The 6,790-nt window shown below is 37.3% G+C and overlaps 1 long non-coding RNA gene across 1 annotated transcript; it reads right to left on the bottom strand.

Moving 5' to 3' along the window:
- Positions 1 to 5,044: 5,044 nt before the first annotated feature.
- On the bottom strand, positions 5,045 to 6,567 carry LOC130050106 (uncharacterized). The gene is made up of 3 exons (XR_008798504.1): positions 6,371 to 6,567; positions 5,416 to 6,276; positions 5,045 to 5,310 (listed from the first exon to the last, which is right to left on the bottom strand). It is a non-coding gene; the product is annotated as an uncharacterized LOC130050106 (long non-coding RNA).
- Between the last annotated feature and the right edge of the window lie 223 nt (positions 6,568 to 6,790).

Below are 6,790 nucleotides of genomic sequence, written 5' to 3'. Positions count from 1 at the left end.
ACGAGCCACTTTTTCCGTGTATGAGGTATACAAATGACCCTGAGGAGACCTTGGTCTAAAAGATATATAAGTGTTGAAATGAAGTATTTTTATCATGCATAAGGTATATTTTCTGAGTGACCTTGACCTTTACAAAATGACCTTAAGACCTTTGAGAGCCATTTGCTATTACTTATTTGTGTGATATATGATCAATCCCTTTTCAGAAACTTTTGAAATCAAGAACTTTTCACTTATATAAGGCGTAAAAAGGTTTAGAAGATGGGAACTTAAATATAAAAAACTGTTGAAATAAGGAAAGTTTGTATGTTCTGAGTGACCTTAACCTTTCCAAAATGATCTTGGAAGATCTTGATCCATAAGTCCTTGTCTCGAGAAACATTTGTGATAAATTTCTGATGAAAGGTTTAGGAGATTTGAGCTATGACAGACAGACTCCTGGACATATCAGAGGTGGGATCAGGTGCCTAGGAGGAGGAAGCATACCCTGTCGACCGGTCACACCCGCCGTGAGCCCTATATCCTGATCAGGTAAACGGAGTTATCCGTAGTCAAAATCAGTGTGTCAAGAACGGCCTAACAATCGGTATGAAACACGTCAGACAGCATTTGACCCAAATATAGGTTGTATTGACGAACTAAATCCTTATAACGACCATAGAATTTGCGAAATGCTGACTTCAATCGAGACTATTGAAACCCCTGTACCATCAACTTGTTTGTCAGTACATGTAGCTTGTCTCGATTTAAAAACTGACCATAAGGCTAATTGAACTTAATTAGTAAGTTATCATTCGGGGTCAGAAAAAACAGGGGCAGGTGGAAGGATTTTATATTTTGATTTTTATTTCCCGAGAAAAAAAAAATGACTGAAGGCATCAAATTAAGTATTATTCAAGTTAACATTCAAAGAATCCTTGGTAGAAGATATAAAACCAACATTCTGTGATTTTAATCATTCGCTCATGCCACTGGGAAGCAAGTTTGTTTGAAATCGTAATTTTTGCGAAAATAAAAAAAAAAAATCGGGGCGGACGGGGATGATAATCTATCAATTAATTTTAATTCGCCTAAGCAGAACAAGGTCTAGCGTACCGAATCAGTTGAGATATATAAACACCATATGCAGGTGATAATGGAATATTGCTACATAAATATTGGAAGTTGACGATGGAGAAGCTGAAATCATCCCGTTTTTCATACAGTTGAGTTGTCAGTTTGCCATTAATGTCTACTTTCAATAAAATATCTAAGTAGGAAGCAGAAGTGGACGACTCTGTGGTGTCTTTTATTTCTAGCTCACAGGGATATATCGAATCGACATATGAATGAAAGTTATTATTGTTAATAGACAAAACGTCTTAGATACATCTAAATGTCGAATTGAAGGCCACAACAAGATTTTTTTTTCTCACGTAGAAGTTTTTGAATAAATTCTGCTTCATATGAATATAGTAACAGGTCAGGTAACAAAGGAGCACAATTCGTGCCCATGGGAATTCCAACAGACTGTTTGAATACCTGATCACCAAAGACAACGAAGATATCACCATTGCCGATGAAGGGCTGCAAAACCCAGGCCTATGCTCGGCGCTTACGGCCTTTGAGCAGGGAGGGATCTTTATCGTGCCACACCTGCTGTGACACGGGGCCTCGGTTTTTGCGGTCTCATCCGAAGGACCGCCCCATTTTGTCGCCTCTTACGACAAGCATGGGGGTACTGAGGACCCATTCTAATCCGGATCCCCACGGGACCGGTGATAATATATAGACAAAGTATCTTTTAGTCCCAGATAAGCGATCATTACATGATCAATTGATTAATCTTCAGCCAAAGCCTGAATTAACTTCTCTCAGAAAGGGCATGGATTTTGCTCGAAGGGGCTCAGATATTCAGTACTGCAGCCACACGGGAAGGCTGACAATATCGATAGAGACCGTCGCAATGCACCATTTTGTCTGTATTAAAACGTGCTATACACGACCAATACTTCTTGATGTTCGGTTTGATTATGTCAGGAAAGCTATAATTCTTCAAAAGTTTTCGAGTGACAATCAATGCCCAAAGGGCAAAACAATAACAATTAATCGACTGATAAAGTACATGCATGTCAAGCAGGCATGGCAGTCACTAGACTGTCTGCATCCTTAAATACATAAATAATATTTCAATGAAACAAATTGGCTTATTGACACATGCAGAGAGCACAGGTTTACTTTTAATTGAGTCTCGTGTTTATCAAACTAAATCTGTCTGCAGAATTCGAAGTGGTGAGAATTGTCCAGTGAATTGATATGACACACTTTGGTCTCAATCAGTGTATCGAAAAGGTAGACCGACTGACATTTTATTCTCCATTAAGATTTGGCTCATACTAAATTATTTACCTTTTGACCATTATTTTCATCTTTACCTCAACTCGATGTATTGGAATAACTATTTCATGGAGAGCCTAAGAGCCTAATTCAGATGAACTCAGTGTGAAACATTTACCTCTTGAGTTTTACTTAACCAACGTGTCGGCTTCTGCTAAATCGATAAGTTAAGGTATTACGGATATTAATTTTCATGTGGCTATAATTTGTATTTCATCTTAGAGCCGATCCTTTACTCAATAATCACATTCTGTTTGAGTAGTCATTGATATCCCAAGACTTGTACTTTTTATTTTCACAAACAAAATCCTCATAGAATGTTCTCCAATACTTCACATTCAAATTACACCTCGAATGTATGATCTTTCAAATGCCTTGTCATTTGATCGCAGGCAACCATTAATTAGGACATCTACGCTCAACTGGAAAGAGTGCAGCAATCATATGGAAAAATTTCACTCGATATCAATATGAGCATAGAGACAATATGCCACATAACTGTGCCTTTGGTTTGTTTAGGTGTACATGTACTTAGTATCATATCTCGTTGCTTTGTAAGTAGATTCAGATTACCCCAACCTGTGGATCCGGGATAGAATACGTCATCAGTCCTCATAACGATCCCTCCCTGCTCAAAGGCCATAAACACCAAGCATAGGCCTAAATTTTGCAGCCCTTCACCGGCAATCGTGACGTCTCCATATGAGTGAAATATCCACGAGAGGGACGTTAAACAATATTCAATCAATCAACTTGTGTGGAAAGTTCGTTTTGGTCAGTTCCATGGACAGGAACAATCTAATAATGTTGCAGACTACTTAAAACTCAGATTAGTCATCAAAGGCATTTGAAGTTTGGAAATCCCATTTCAGATTCGCCAAGTATGAAATATAGTACCTATAAATTTCTGCTGATCCAACCTGTCGGCCCATATGTTTTATCAATATTGAAATTATTAACGACCGTTCATCTTGTCTTAGAAATTATTTATATTATACAAGTAACATTTAATTTTGAGGTCCAAGTGACTTCCTAATAATCAAGTTTTATACACATAAATATATCATAACTACGGCACACAATTATTCATAAGTCTTAATTTCATTTGAATTAAAGATACTGTTCATTCATGTGCACAACAATTCGAACACACATTAAAAGAGTCCCTCCTCTATGCAATATTATTGTTATTTGAATCTCTCGTCCTTTGCAGTTCAGTACAAGCAGTATTAAATACGGTCCAACGCCTTCAACGCTCGCCTGTTAGTCCACCAAACATTCGGACAAAATTCCAATCACCTTGAAGCAAGTAATAGCGCTTTCTGGTCAATACATAGAGTATTTGGGCACGTTTTATTGAACAACTCGAGGTACACTAATTGCTAGAGTTGTAGTGTTGAACGCGGGTTGGGAAAGTTTACTCCTGACTTTAGCGGGAGCATCGAGAGTTCAACATTGCGGAGAATGAAGGGAAACATTTTTTTGACTTGTGAAATTAATTGGAGGGGGGGGGGGGGTATAAAGCAAAATTACCATGAAAAAAAGATACATAACTGTATTACATGTATGTAAATGATTAAAAAAATTAATATAAATATTTGTGAGCAATTGCTAGATGTACATGTATGTTTTGATTCCAACATATTGTAGATAAAGTGAATTTTGGGGGTGAATTATATTTTATTATACCTCAGTATGAAAATTCTAAGCAACGCGTAATCTGATTGGTCTAGACGGTCACATGCCAGGGATGACAAACCTTCATATCTCCCTCTCAAACATCATATCTCCCTATCATATTTGCCCCCAATCGTAAATACTCGACTATTTCCGTAACCGCAAATGAACCTCGTATGTGGATCGACGCCATTACAATGACGTCGATTGCACTACTTTATTGTTGCTATGTGTAAACAATATGGCGTCGTTACGTCAATGTTTGTCTTGTGGAGATGTCAAAAGACGCCTTTCTCCACTAAGTGGTTTTAAATTAAACTCCGATCAAGGAACAGTGACAAATATTATATCATTTTTAGACTTATCAAGCGCGAAATTGACCTATTCAGAGGTATTCATGTGTGACCCTTGTCACAAAAGAATCGTTGCGTTCTACACATTTCAATTATCGGCTCAAAATCACGCTACCAATCTGTTAAAGCAACATTGCCTCAAAAGACTCCTTTCGACACCTTCAAGGAAATCACCGAAAAGAAGCAGAGTGGATGAACAAATTTTATCGTCTTTAGAAAAGGTAAAAGAAACACAGAATGATGCAAGCACACAGAATCCTACAAGATATGGTCAATCGTCCATTGTAGATCAATTGATTTCAAATGCAATTTTGAGTCTTGCTTTATTTCGGTATAATAAACAATTTATTGCATGAATGTTCGGGGAATATGATTTTTCTTGGGTGAATAAATCTTCATATATCCCTCACTATCATGCAATAAATGTATAATACGGTCTATGTTTCGTTAATTTTGATGATATTTACACGGTTTTTAGTACTGCATGTACATGTATATTCATGCAATAGAAATCAAATACTTCTCGGTATTAAAATGAACTACAACATTTCAATAAAGTAAAGTAAATTTTATTTAAAGTCGGTATTATATACATTCAAACAAATCAACACAAGCTCTGTAGAGCTTTTTAACCGACTAGATAAATTGTCATTGATACGATTTTCAAATCAAACGCCATTTTTCAAAACAACACTAGAGCAACAGTTGTTGTTTTATTCACATTTAAGGAGTATAGCCTCTGCACATGCACAGCCATCACTGTAGAATTACCCGAGTCTTCCCAATCAAACGTGCGCTTCATGTCAGGCTTGGGTATGGGTGTTTGTGTTATCCGAGCGTTTCTTTGTTTATGTATTAAACTAGACGTAAGCAAACTTCAAAATCGGTACTTTTCCAGATCCCACTGCCAACATGAAAATAAAAACATTTATTTCAGCAATGAAGAGTAATTTAAAGTTTGGAGATCCCAATTCAGATTGGCTGCGTGTGAAATACTATAGCTTTTTACCTGAACGTAACCATCATGTCAGCCTCTGTTTAATCGATATGTTATAGCATAACTACTTCATTGCCAAAGGTCTCAAATTTCTTGTCGCACCTATCTGCCTCACTACAAAATGGCTAATCATCTAATTGATATCCAAAAAAACTGGTATCTATAGATATATATCACACCTTCCCAAACAAAATTCTTTATTGCTTGACACTGAAATTATATTTGCCGATGACGATTTACAAAATACTTCAACAAAGTCATACACTTCCCTTGTTTGGGATGGTTGCTCTGTAAATGATGTTGTAAAAGTACAAATAGCTGCAACTGGTCTACGTATTTTTGTATCCAAAGAATCACTGTATTTCGAAACTGATTGGGAAAGTTTAAAAACTAGCCGTCACGTTGCAAAATGTCAAAATTGACTGCAATGTTAAGAATGATCACAGGGAATGTGTAGCATACCTCCTTAAGTACCATACCCGAAACTAAGATAAGTTTATCGTTTCAAGATGTAAACAAAACTTATTCAAAACATCTTTTGTACCGCCGCGGTGGTCTAGATAAAGGTGAGCGTTCGCCCGCATGCGGAAGGTCGGCTTTCGAATCCCGGCCATGACAGAACTGGAAGTGACAATTCCATCGGCATCGGGTGTGAATGTCACGGGTCCTTGGGGATGACCTTAAAAACGGATGTCCCGTGTCACAGTAGGTGTGGCACGCTAACGAACCCTCACTGCTCAATGGTCGTAAGCGCCGAACATAGGCCTAAATTTGAAGCCCTTCACTGGTCTTGGTGACGTCTCCATAGGAGTGAATAGTTCTCAACAGGGACGCTATACAATCAATCAATCTTATCACATTCTGTGCCAGATGCTGTAAAACATTGGAATTTATTAAATGTACAAAAGAAAGACGAGAGAAGCCATCGCAATCAGTTCATTTCGCAAGAGTAAATCTACCACCTTACCTTTCATCCGGTAAATGCTTTTCCAATATTCGCACTTTAAAGCTGCGATATGACTGTTTACTTAATTAGGAATTACACAGGCGTAATATCAGCAATAGTCCTTACCGGTCCTGTGGGAAAATGAAGATATGTATCATTTCTAGATACAAAGCTGTTATTACGGGGTGATGTTGCGTAGCCTTTACAGACTAATTTCAGAATTGTTTGTTGCTGGTGTTCACATATTCATAGATGAAAGTTTTAATGAGATGAACCAGTAGATTGTTAGAACATTACAAGGTGTTCCGTTATATTTTAATTTTTAATTCGCTCAATAATTCATTAAAAAATTATATGCAAAACAATCACGCCCCTGATCCATATCAACGATCGTCTGCAATCATATAGAGAAATTCCAGTTCAAAGATGATAAAATGAAGT

The sequence above is a fragment of the Ostrea edulis genome, chromosome 9, assembly GCF_947568905.1.
Source record: "Ostrea edulis chromosome 9, xbOstEdul1.1, whole genome shotgun sequence".
NCBI lineage: Eukaryota > Metazoa > Mollusca > Bivalvia > Ostreida > Ostreidae > Ostrea > Ostrea edulis.
This window is presented reverse-complemented; position numbering and strand designations above follow the sequence as displayed.